Source organism: Anas acuta, chromosome 4, assembly GCF_963932015.1.
Source record: "Anas acuta chromosome 4, bAnaAcu1.1, whole genome shotgun sequence".
Taxonomy (NCBI): Eukaryota; Metazoa; Chordata; class Aves; order Anseriformes; family Anatidae; genus Anas; species Anas acuta.
Window position 1 is genome coordinate 67,431,648 of NC_088982.1, and position 13,316 is coordinate 67,444,963.

Here is a 13,316-nt window from a genome sequence, read left to right on the forward strand (position 1 = left end):
AATTATTTTACTGTTTGGAGTGCTTGGTACCTAGCATGTATTTCAAGCAAGGAACGGTGAAGAGTTGTTTTGGTTTAAAATAAATAAATAAATAAATAAAAAGGATCCAGCTGAGAAAGTGTCTCAAGGGAATAGGCAGCACTCTGACACCAGTTTTTAGCAGCATGACTCTTGCAGGTTGTTTGTCATGGTCCCTCTCTTATTTTCAGAGAGACCTTGATAGACCAAAACTTCATGTTCAGGAAATGTCCTTAGTCCCCTTCAGGTTATTTCTAAATAATAGCATGCCCAGTAAGTTAAGTTGTCGTTTGACTGATCTCTCCCCTGGGATAAACAAGCAGTAGCTCGGCAGAGCAAAAAATCAGCAGCTCTTTGTTTAAACAGTCTGTTAAAACTCCTGCCATGAGCGTAAGAAAAAGGATTTGGGGCTGTTCAGGAGGATTGATGAAAGATTAAATAATTACTCTCTTCATTACGGGAGCAGCCCCAATTTGCTGGAGATGGCTCTGTAAAGCCATATACTCACAGCTGACATAAAACGTAAGTCTTTCTTACCTTTTCACATCATGGGCTGGGGGTTGTGTGTATTTTACTTCTAAGGCAGGCTGGTACGATGCCAATAAGCAGTTCACACATTTCTAAATAAAAGAGAGAAATCCGCTAATATGATAACCATTTAAGAAACACGAAGCTAACCTTTAAGTTATAAACTGTCAATCCAGTTTTCCAACTGAATGAAAACTTTCTGAGCTGCTCAGTGTACGGAGCCTTTGCCATCCTTTCAGTTTATTCTGTTTGTAAACATCTATCTCATCTTAGAACTTATAAACAAAATACAGAAAGTTCTTGAAATTGGATAATGAAAAACTTTCCATACGCAGATAACTCTTCCTGACCCTACAATATTCTGTTACCTTGCCTGAGTGTCATAAAGAGCCTGAAATTGAGAAATTGTGTTGAAACTCCTTTGGGCTTGCATTCTTGGAACATTTCCTAGAGCAATTTCACGACTTAATTTGCATTTGGTGTTGGAGAATTTATAAGACTCTGGTGCTTTGTTACTTGTGCTAGGTTTTGAAAGGAGAAAGAATGGATGGCTGTTAAGTTTAAAATAAAATTGTAGCCTTTTCTTATAAAAATGGACATTACCATTGAAGTGCCAGTAAGTTTGTGGAGGTATTTAGAACATTCAGTTATCTCTTATCTCCTAAATTTTGAGCTAAACAAATAAATTAAATGTAAACTTTTCCATTTTTATCCTCATTTATTTTGAAACCTGGTCTACAAAAATTTAAGACCATTACAATTCCATTCATTTTCTGTTTTTTCAAATCTTTGTCTTGCCATGCCTCCAGAAAACGATTTTCTTGTTTAGATGTTCAAGCACTTTTAAAACTGATTTTAGAAATAGTGCCTTTTCCAATACTTTTTTTTTTTTTTTTTTTTTTTTTTTTAATGCTGTTTGTTTTGAGTAATTCTAAGGTTAGCAATCTATTTACTGTGTGTAATTGCATGATAGTAAATGCTGGGCCTGCTTCTCTGCTATTATTGTTTACAGTTTGTCTGCCTGAATGTGATAAAAATGAGTACAAAAGTAATAGTACCAATTTAATTGCATGGCTGTAGACATCACAATTGGTTGTATATCTGCATAGATATAAATGGCTTTACTGTTCACACTGAAGACCTTCTGAAGGCTGAGTTACTCTATGCTTAAAATGCCTCTGGAAAAGGGCTTATGTTGAACATCTTACATTTTGTGATAAATGATTTCAATCATTTTAGAAACAAAATGCACTAGTAAGTTGTACGCAGAAAGGACTATGAGTAGATACAAGAATTGCCTAGAAAAAGTATGTAATATTCTTTACTTTCAGCATTCTACTTGCATATGACACAAGAACTTTGAACTGGCATATTTTAAGTTTCTACCTATAAAACACTATAGAAGATTGTCCACTCTTTTGGCAATAACATTTTAACAATTGACCATTTATAACTGAAGTCAAGCTGAGGTTTCAGTGACAACTTAAATGCCCTCCCAATGTGATGGTTGAAGTAACTCCAATGGAGCTCCAGCACCACTACAGCTGGTGTCTGCTACTGCTTTGCGAATACAGCGAACTGTTGTACTTCAATGGCTCTGTATAAATATTTTATTGTTTATCTGCACTACCACTTGTTACCTTTTCCTATCATTTATTATTGACATACAGTAACAAAAGGTGCAGTCTTTCATGCATTGCGCATCTGATAAACCTATTTGAGCTTGGTTTAGCTTTGAGAAGGACTTAATTGTGGTATTCCGCAGATATTTGTTTTGTGGCAAGAAGAAATACTATTAAGAATAAGGTTAAACCTAATAACTCCAACAACTGGTATGATTTTCTCCTAATATTTCACATGGAGCAAATAAAGCTGAGATGTCTGTTTTCTTTTATTCCCTATGAATCATCAGCAGAACTGAATATCCTCCCTCAGCCCCGTGAGCAATCAGTATTATGGAATAACCTTGGCAATACTCAGAAAAATGTTGCTTCGTGGCCTGGGCTTGAAACCACTCTGATTTTTGATTTGGCTTTTATTGAGTCTGTAAAAAGTTGTCTCAGGGAGAAAAAAACACCTGAAATCTATTTATTTTGGCTAGGGTAGACCAGGGAGGCAGTGGAGGAAGGAGGAGGAGGTAGCTGTCATGTGGTGTAGCTTTGAAAATTGATGTCACAAGCAGGGTCGTGAGAAAAGTGGTGGTAGTCCAAGGTAAACGGAGAGTGCGGACAGGACTGTAGTGATGGTAGTGCGAGAGAAGAGCAGAGCAGTCTCTTTGATGGTGTCCAGGTAGCTCAACTCACCTATCTCAAACTATTTCTTGGGAGTTGGTGAGGAGTCTACCAGTCTGCTGAGCAGGGCAGAGTAAATGGGTGAGTGTCTCTTGAGTGTCAGACCCGTCAAACATCCCATCACACTGGCTTCAAAGGAGCATATTCCCTGAGACTCCCTCCAGCTCAGAGATTTTTTTAAGACTCCTGTTCTTCCTCCGCCTTGATCCTTTTGGAAGATTGAATTTGCATTACCCCTCTGGGGAGTTGATTAATTTCCTATCATTGGCCTGATCCTACAAACCCCTGCACTTGAAGTTGGCATATGTAATGTTGCATCTATGTGTAGATAAATCTTATTTCTGCACATTTGACTTATGGCAGGTTTAATATGCCCAAACTGTGTGTGCTTGATGAATAAGTGGCACTAGAATGTGAAATCTACCCTAGTAACAGTGTAATTCTGTATAGAACTAAAGGATTTTTTTTTAACAGTTTTTACCATATGCCTTAGTATCATAATTTTAAATTAGATTTGCTTAAAATGGAAATCCAGATTCAAGCTGACATCATAACATATGACCTCCAGTAGCAATGAAAATTGAAAACATGAGACAAGGGCATTAATCGCTGGATAGTTTATAAGCTTGTCCAGAATGTTCATCTTAAATGTTAACACTGTTTTATTATATACAATAACAGTATAAAGTCAAAATTTACGAATACTGTGGGTGTCTAAGATAAGGCATTCAGGCTCATTTTACTGTACTTACCTCTGGCTCAAATCTTTTGAACCTTCAGTTATATGCACAGAGCCACTTGCACATACAACTTACTGCTTTTAGTGGGGCTGGAAACATGCACAAAATAGTAGGGTTCTGATTTGGCAGCTAGACTTGTATGAACTCAGAAATATGTTTGTACGTTATGTGAATGCATCTGTGAAGCTATCATCAATTTTTGTATTAATAGCAATTTAAATGTTGGTTTGGAGTTTTGCTGGTAGTTCTTTCTTGTAAAGACTGTTATTGTAGTGTTGAATGTTGTTTAATATAGAGTATAGTGTCTTACGTGATATGCATAAGTGACTAGGGCTGTATCAAGACATCTGAAAAGATGTTTGATTAGAGTTATCACTTGAAACCATTTTGCAGTTTCATTCATTTTTGGAATCTCAAAATATTTTCATTGTTTTGTTTGTAGCTGGTATTTTATAATTAACAGCATAAGGTACAAAATGTGATCGTTTGAAAAGGAAGAAACTTAAGAATATTGAAATAACTTCCACTCCATCTCAAATTTAGAATGCTTACTTCTATAATATATTCACTATACCTGTGATCTCATCAGTGTATCCCAGAGCATTCAAAATTTGACATCATATATCATTGATTTCTTCGTAGTTTGACAAAACACAAGGGAAGGTGGGATCATTGCTTTTCAAACTGTTCACCGTGGCTGCTGAGGGTCTGCTCTTTTGTCTTGAAGAATACAGCTCTTTCTCTTTCTTCCCTCCCAGTATACAAGTTAAAACTTTGCCTGTGGTATTTGTGTCTGCTTTGTTTTGGTCTGTGCCTTTTTATTGTGACTTTACAATATTAAACATGATCAGTCTTGCTTTACTTTTCCAGCTTCAGAATATGCAAAAGTCAGCTTGAATGCTTAAAAAGTGTGGGGTCAAAATATGATCTCACATTATCAGAAAGACTTGCATGTTGTGCCAAGTTCTTTTGCATTTATTAGGCAGATGTATTTAGGCCACGATCAGAAAACCATTTCTAATGATAGCCTTAGGGAGGAAGGTGTAGCTTATCAGAAATGGGACAACAGGAAGATTATTTCGGTGGTTACCTGGGTGTTTCAAAAACTATCTCGTTTCCACCACAAACCCTTCTCTTTTTGATATACCCCAGGAAAGAGAAAGCATGAGGCTTGCTCAAACATTATTCACCTTGTGGAGCGGTATGCAAGCAAGCTGCAGCAAGAGGTGCAAACTTGCTAGGGCCCAGGAATAGCAGCACGTAAATGAAGAACGTCTGATCACTAATTGTAGGTCAAGTTGAGTGCCTGGATGGGACTCCTCTTAACTGCATGCTTTAATTCCCTACTCAGGAAAAATACCCACCCATCCCCACTCCCCCCCAAAATTACCCTTCCTAATGAGATGAAGTTGATAGCTGGAGCTCAAACATCTCATTTATCAATGGGAGAGCTCTTAGTTCCTATGCAGCTTGAGCCTGTGATTTCAAAATAAATTTAAATGCATTTATAGGTGAAAATGAGCTTATGTGACAGTGAGCTGATTGTAGCTTTTATATTTTTGCTTTATTGGGTAGTTCCAGTAGTAAACTGAATTTATTGAAATAAAGCTATGAAACAGCTTCAGTTGCCTGTTCTGAATGATATTTTTAAAGAACTCCACTCTTTGCCTGCTATTTTAATGTAAGGTAAAGGGTGCAACTTGTATATGCATATTGTTTGAAGGCTTTGAATGGCTTGTCTGTCTGATCCATTTTAATAGATTCCAGCATTTTTCCATGACATCATTATTATAACAGACTTCCTAGCAAATATGAACAGCTGCTGTGTATTTTTTTCCTGTGTTTTATATTAAAACTGCAACAGCTTTTCTGTTCTCTACAAATGACAGCAATACGCTTGCCTGTAAAACAAAATGGAAAAAAAAAAGTCAAAGTAAGGAGCTGTGATACTGTTAACAGGCCAGTAATGTAACAGGTCCCCATGTATGAATCGTTTCATAATGCAATAAGGGATTACTTATGCTGCTGTCATACTGGTCAAAGGTTGGTCGCGTTTCCTTCTCCCCCTTGCCCTGATCTAAACTGTGCATCATTAAAGATGATGAAAACAGTATTGTACTCGGCTTCCTGGCCCAGATGGCAATTTGCATGAAGTATTTTATTGTACTTTTTTTCTAATATAATTATTATGCAGACTGCACATAGAGGTTTAAAAGTTCCTTCCAATTCTTGTAGTTCAGGTCAAGGAGACTTACTTCATTGTTTCTCTGTGTATCCAGGAGTTCAGTGATGCTTTAGAGGCCACTTTACAGAGAGACTATAGTATTAAATAGAACTGGGATTTTTTTCTCTATCATTGTTATGCCTAACTTTCTATCTGGCTCCATCTGTAAATAGCTATATTGTTACTATATAGTTATATTGCATTTTGTCTGGAATACCTTGATTGGAGTCTCAGTACCTTTTAGGTGGTGATTTGGATGAGGAAACTGAGTGTACCCTCAGTAAGTTTGTAGACGACACTAAGTTGGGGTGAAGTGTCAATCTGCTGGAGGGTAGGAAGGCCCTGCAGAGGGACCTGGACAGGATGGGTCAATGGGCAGAGGCCAATGGGATGAGGTTCAACATGGCTAAGTGTTGGGGCCTGCACTTTTGCCACAGCAACCCCATGCAACACTACAGGCTTGGGGCAGAGTGGCTGGAAAGCTGTGCAGAGGAAAAGGAGCTGGGGGTGTTGGTCGATGCTCGCCTGAACATGAGCCAGCAGTGTGCCCAGGTGGCCAAGAAGGCCAACGGCATCCTGGCTTGTGTCAGGAATGGTGCAGCCAGCAGGAGCAGGGAGGTGATCGTCCTCCTGTGCTCTGCTCTGGTAAGGCCACACCTCGAGCACTGTGTTCAGCTGTGGGTCTCTCACTATGAGAAGGACATCAAGGCCCTGGAGCATGTCCAGAGAAGGGCTACCAAGCTGGTGAAGGGCCTGGAGCACAAGTCCTATGAGGAGCAGCTGAGGGAACTGGGATTGTTTAGTCTGGAGAAGAGGAGGGCACTTATTGCTCTCTACAACTACCTGAAAAGGAATGTGTGGGGAGCTGGGGGTTGGCCTCTTCTCACAGGGAACTAGCGATAGGACCAGAGGGAATGGCCTCAAGTTGTGCCAGGGGAGGTTTAGGTTGGAAATGAGGAGACATTTCTTCTCAGAAAGAGCAGTCAGGCACTCGAACAGGTTTGCTCAGGTAGGTGGTGGAGTCCCTGTCCTTGGGGGTGTTCAAGAAAAGGTTGGACTTGGTGCTTAGGGACATGGCTTAGTGGGTGGTATTGCTGGTAGGGTGATGGTTGGACCAGATGATCTTGGAGGTCTTGTCCAACCTTTATGATTCTATGAGTGCAAACTGAATACGAGGTCTGCTATGTTCCAATAAGCAACTGATATAACAAAAGTAGGAAGCATATTGTTTACATGTTTCTAGATAGCAACATGCAGTGCTGCACAAAATAGCAAGATACTTGTTGGTCACTCCTGGCATCCAGTAAGCTGGGAGTTAACAACCAACTCGTGTCTTACCTGGGTGCTCTACCTCGAGTAAGGAGACAACACTGGTAACTGCTGCTCAGAGTGGCCAATCTGACTGGGGATGACCTGACTTACAGACTGGCCAAGCCCTATGGTGTAGTATGGCCATAAAAAGATTTATGGTCAATTAATGCTGTTACTGTAGTTCTATGTCTTTTGTAGTGCTCTCTCTCTCTCTCTCTCTCTCTCTCTTTGTGTGTGTGTGTATGTGTGTGTGTGGAAAATCTAGCAACTAAGCACCTCTTGTCTTTCTGACTCAGAGGGATTGATTATGCACCAGGTAGGTGATTGTGAGCTGGCTGAAAAGTAATAAAAGAAAATCAATGCTAATCTTGCAATAAGAAGCTAGATAAGGACAGGGCTTATTGTCCCTGTCTGTGGTGTTCATCAAATAGGTGCCCATTTAGTGTCTGCATATAAAGAAATAATTTCATAAAACGTACAACTAATGCCTTCTGGGGAATATCAGTTGTGAGGCCTTCTTGTTCATCTGGCAGGAACTTTACAAAAGACTGACTGACCTGTTCTACAGACGTGTCCTAAAGCAGATTTTGGAGCACATAAAATATATATAATACTAATATTATTAACCCACATGTGGCAGAATGTGTGAAAATTACTCTCAGGTTTGTAGTCACAAAAAGCTGAATACAGCAGGTGCAGTATATAATGTAGCTGCCTACAAAAAAAAAAAAAAAAAAAAAAAGTAATTCTTTTAAACATTTGGTACTCCATAGTACCAGTGACTAATGTTTGGTGTCCATGTCTATGGGTTTCTGTGATTATTTTTTTTTTTCCCTAACAGTTAATTAGAAAGCAAAAGGAAGAAACTCCATGTTATATAGAAAGTATTTTCAGATTGTAATTCTTATCATACCTTTTCTGAGGGAAATAGGGAAGATATAGAGACTTACTTGTACTGATTTTATCTTACTGCATTTTATATGCAGAAATTATTTTTTTCTGTCCCCTTTCCTCAACTTCCATATAATTTTAGAGATTTTTGTACCCTGGCATTATATTTTAGTCAGTTTGGCTTATATGTAATGTACCAACAGGTTGTGGATGGTTTTACTAATTCATTTCAGTAAATAAACTGTACAAAGGTTTTTCCATTCCTTCCCCCAAAAGTAAGTTAAAGAGAGTACCTGTTATTTACATAAATATATATTTTAATAGATCTTAAGTCTGTTAGATATAAATATTAGCCAGCTTATAAAAGTTTTGTCCACAAAATAGAGGTATTTTATAGATATTCTTATTTTTAACATGTAAATTATCAGGCATCCCATAGAAATGATACGCTGCTATAGAAAACAATTTTACAGTCATTCATCGATATAAACTATAATATATACAATGTCAAGTCATTTAATGATAGTGACCACATCTGTTCTGATATGAACAGCAAAGCGAAATTATGGACATTCTGTAAAAACAAATAAACAAACAAAAAAAACAAACCACGCTGTAGTTACACCACTAAATCAAATTAAAATACTGTTCACATATTTGTGATTTGAATACAAAGAGAAATAGGGAAATAATTTCTGCCCTTCATCAAAGATGTTTCACATTTTGCTATATGGAACTCTGAAATAAAACAGAATGTATTTTGGTAATATAGTACAACCAAAAAAAGGTAATTCACTGAAAAATTACTTAACGGTATTTTTCCTATTCAGAGGTGCCTTAGAAGGTTAAACCTGAAATGGCTATGCTAACGAAAGTATGAACATTTGAGTGAAAGATGGCAAAATTCAGTATATTCGATACATAAATAATAGTAAATTGATGTTGATGGTGAGCATTGATTTTCTTGTCTACAGTACAGGTGTTTTTCAACTACAGTTGTGATGAAGTTTGTGGTAGACTATGGGAAGAGAGAAGTATGTTTTAGTTAGCTGAACATGAGTTTTCAGATTCTTATTGTGTATCCTTGCTACAGTCCCTGAGCATGAAGCAGGTCAGTCAGCTGTTTCATCCCTTCAATAATAGAATCCCACAGAATCTGATTCTATCATCCAGAAATAATCATAATATCAAGATTTATAAGACTCAAAGACCTATCTGAGACCCACACAGTATTTGAAAGGCTTTGAGTGTTCCTCATAAACCCTTTAGGGTGATGTTCACATGTTGGAGTACCGCTTGCCAGGACCAGTCCGTATTGTAAGCCTGGCAGTGTTGCCACAAGTTTGTGGACGTATCTTTACCTGAAAATAACATTATCTCATTAGTCCTAGTAAAAATCTCACACTGGGATTGTTTTACTGCTCCTTTAGTAGAGACTTGGGGATTTGTGCTCCTGATATTTTCTGATATTGTTGTATCAGTCATATTTGGAGAGTATTTTGATGGTTGGTCGTAATGGTAGTAAGAAGGCTTGGTGCTCTTTTTGTGGTTTTTATTTTATTTCTTTATCACTCTCAGCTTCGGGCTGACCTATGATGGCAATGAGTGTAATTTATAACAGTTGTTGCCTTTAAAACCAGTAGACTGTGAGACAAAATGCTACTGACCAAAATTCTATACTGCAAGCCATCAGTACAAATAAAATGTGATAGTGTCACTGTTGTAGTCTTGATGTTCAAAGACTGGTAAGTGGGGGAGGGTTGGTAGGGAGTGGTAATATCTTTTATTAGATGAATCAATATAGCTGAAAAAAGAAACCGAAACAAACAGGCTTTCAGACAACCAAGCCCTTCTTCAGGTCTGTGCAAGAAAGGTGTTCTGTGCCCAAAGGTTGTCTGTTTTTTCCAACTGTTTCAGTTGGCCCTATAAAAGGTATTACCTCCTTTTGACTGAAACAATAGCATTCCTGTTGGCAGGGCTAGCAGAAAAATCAGCCACTACATGGGCGCTGTAATTTTGTTGAATTTTGCACGCTATAACTTTTTATGCTTTACCTGCCCTGCACATCTCAGACATGGGGTCCTCCATTTGGAGAGAAAAGGAGAAAATGTTCAAGTACGAAGATGACTCCTTGGACTGTCAACACTCATCAGAGAGTTTATGGCTTTCCTCAGCTTTAAACTTTACACGAAGAAGAAATTTTGCCTTCTGTGGGTTCCAGTTTTTCGCTGTTTGAGAGATGTATGTCCCAATCTCCCATTAATGCTAGTCTTCCTTATGTGGCCAGCCCATGACGGGAAGAGTTGCAGAAGAGAAAAGTATTCCCTGGGCATAGCTCTGCTTTTCTGATGAGTCTGATTTGTGATGTGCTTAGGCCTGGGGCAATGATGCTCACCCAATAGCTGCTCATAAGTTTCTTGCCTAGTTTTAGAAAGGGCTCACCAAGCACAAAATAGAAGACAAAAATATTTACTGTCTTCATGGAAAGTGGGTCTAAAATGGTCTGCTGTAACTTAAAAACAAAAGGAGCAGTGTTTCCAGCTAAAGCGCCAAACATCTTGGAGTCAAACGCGGAAAATGTTTATAGTGTTGTATAGTTTTATTACTACAGACTGAAGGAAAACAGCTTATTGAATGACTTTTGGGGACTAGACTTTGTACCAGTGGACTACCAAATAGTGGACAAAGGAAAACATCTTTGCTATGTGGTGGTAGTGGGGAATTGGTAAGACTACTCAGCTTCCTTGTACAGTGTATGAGGACAAATGCTGGTTTTGAACTCATTGAGGGCCCTAAATTCACTGCGGGGGAGGGATTTGGTCATGATGCTGGGAGACTTTGTGGGTGCCCGTGGGCATGAAGTTTACCAGGCTGGAGGTCCTGCCAAGTCTTCCCACAGGGACACTGAAAACAGCATTTGTAGAGCTGTTGCCTCTCCATTCCTCCGCTCCCAAGGTACTTCATGTAAAACCTGCTTATTTGGGATTGTTTACCTGCCGTTCCTCTAGCTATGTTTTACCTGGTGTTTCCCTCGTGCAGTGGGCACTGTCACATGCAGAGTGGTTACTTTTCTCTGGATCATGTGTGATAGCTCTAGTTCTTGTACCATTCTTGGTGGGATTTGTCTCTTCTGGAGCAATAAGTGTTATTAAAGTGAAGTTCAGTTATGAGCTCACTGGTGTCCTTTGTTTAATTGTTTTTAGTGTCTTTGCTGCTTTTACAGTGCTATACAGTTTTCAGCAACTAACAGACATTAGTAACCGCAGGGTGAATCCAGGGCTACCATGAAGTCCTAAGACAGCCTGGCTTTTCTTTCTTGTGCAACAAGGGAACAAATCGTTCTCTCAGCCTGTTGCAGAATGAGGTGTGAATGAGTTGTCCTGTCGTTTCAAGGAGCTGGACCAGAGAGCAAGGCTGAAGCCAGGGCCTGAAAAATGTATCCTGTGCCTACGTGCCAGGGCAAAAAAATACTCGGGCTGCTGTTCTCCCTGTTGTGTTCATAGGCAGTGATTAAGGCGGACTTGGATTTGAACACGAAAAAAGGATATCTCTGTTAGTCCTGTCAAGTGGACTAAAAATAAGTGAGGAAAGAAAGGTGTGAAGGAAGAAAAGGTTATAACTGTTTTCTCAGACAATGCTTTCATGTAGTGTGTTCTGTCCCCATTACTTTTAGGCACCTGGATGAAAAATTTATTCCTTGTTTGGTCTCAGCTGCTGTGAGTTGGTCCACTTCCTCCTGTAGATCCCCAAATATCTTTGAAGCCTGTAAGCTCAACAATTTTCACCTCCTACCATTCAACAGACAGTGATCTTCTGACTCTGTTCTAAGCTCTGTGCTGTGAATCCTGCCCTCCCCTGTCACTGGGGTTTCTTTGGCTGTGCTATTGCCTGTCTGAGATGAGCAGAAGAAGGGTGGGGTGCTTCTTGATATTGGCTTCCAGGTGGGAAGTGACAAATCAACTTGAAAAAAGCCTGAACCCTACTGTCCCATAGCAAAGGAGGTGGAAGGTGTCCTTTTTGCTTTGAATTCAGTGGTAGTGGGAGCAGGCATGTTTTCATTGTTCTACCGCTGCTGTGTTGCACACCATCCCTATGAGCAGTCTTTCCTCGATGCTTTCATTGCGTCTGGTGTGGTTCTTATTAGCTACTGTGATCTGCTACAGTTTGGCATGCACGTCTGCAGCTGAAGAGGTATCAAAAAATTGTTTACTTGCTTATGAACATGAGAAGCCAGCTGTAATGTTTACTCCATGTTCGTGTTTGGAAGATCATTTTGCAGCCAAAGGAAAGCTTAACTCTGGAGACCTCTTGGCATTTGTCAAGTTGAGTGGGTGGATAAGCTTCTATTTTGCAAACCTTGATTAAAGCACATGTGCTGAGGCACAAGGATGGGGAAGAAAAACAATGCACGTGTAGTGTGAAGTACTGTTTGGGAGCTGAAATGCAAATAGAGTAGCATGGTTCAGTTGAAAGGGACCTACAAAGACCATCCAGTCCAACTTCCTGACCACTTTAAGGCTAAACCAGAAGTTAAAGCGTAGAGTTAATATATTTAGTGGCATACAAAAATACAAGGTGTAAGGTATTCTGCAATTGCCTTGCTCTACCTTCACCTTAAAGGTGGCTATAGCGAGATGGGGATCAATCTCTTCTTCCAAGCACTAGGTGACAAGATGAGGGGAAATGGCCTTAAGTTGTGCCAGGGGGCATTTAGGTAGGATATAAAGAAAAAAGACTTCACTGAATTGGAACAGTCTGCCCAGTGAAGTACTGTTCAGTTACCATCCATAGAGGTCTTCAAATAAATGTGTGTATGTAGTGCTTAGTGACATGGTTTAATGGTGGACTTGGCAATGCTATTTTAAAGGTTGAACCAGGTGATCTTGGAGCTCTTCTCCAACCTAAGTGATTCTATGATTAAGTCTGGTAAAGCAAATAAATGACAGGTATGGCTGAGGAAAGTTGAGGAAAGACTAAAATAAATAATAAAATGGTATTGAATAGGCAGACCACAGATTCTAATAGTTTGTTATGTGTAAGGACTGTATGTGGGACAAATCACTGCTATCCAAATCTTTAAAAAATAATGAGACATACAACTACCACCACAGAAGATTAATGAGTAAGGTCTGATGTAAATTATGCTTCAGTGTAATGTGCACGGAGGCTCTGAATGTTGGAACTGGTGCCTCCCTGAATATAATTTGAGGCACATGTGGTAGTAATTCAGAGATACTCTATTGCCCTAATTTCAAATGTATGTATCTTGTTGACTTTTGCCAAACCTAGGCTTCTAATAATAAATAACATGTA

The 13,316-nt window shown here is 39.2% G+C and overlaps 1 protein-coding gene across 3 annotated transcripts in view; it reads left to right on the forward strand.

The window, feature by feature from the left end:
- The window catches only part of BMPR1B (bone morphogenetic protein receptor type 1B), a 259,932-nt gene that overhangs the window by 101,817 nt on the left and 144,799 nt on the right, over window positions 1–13,316 (forward strand). The window lies entirely within an intron of this gene.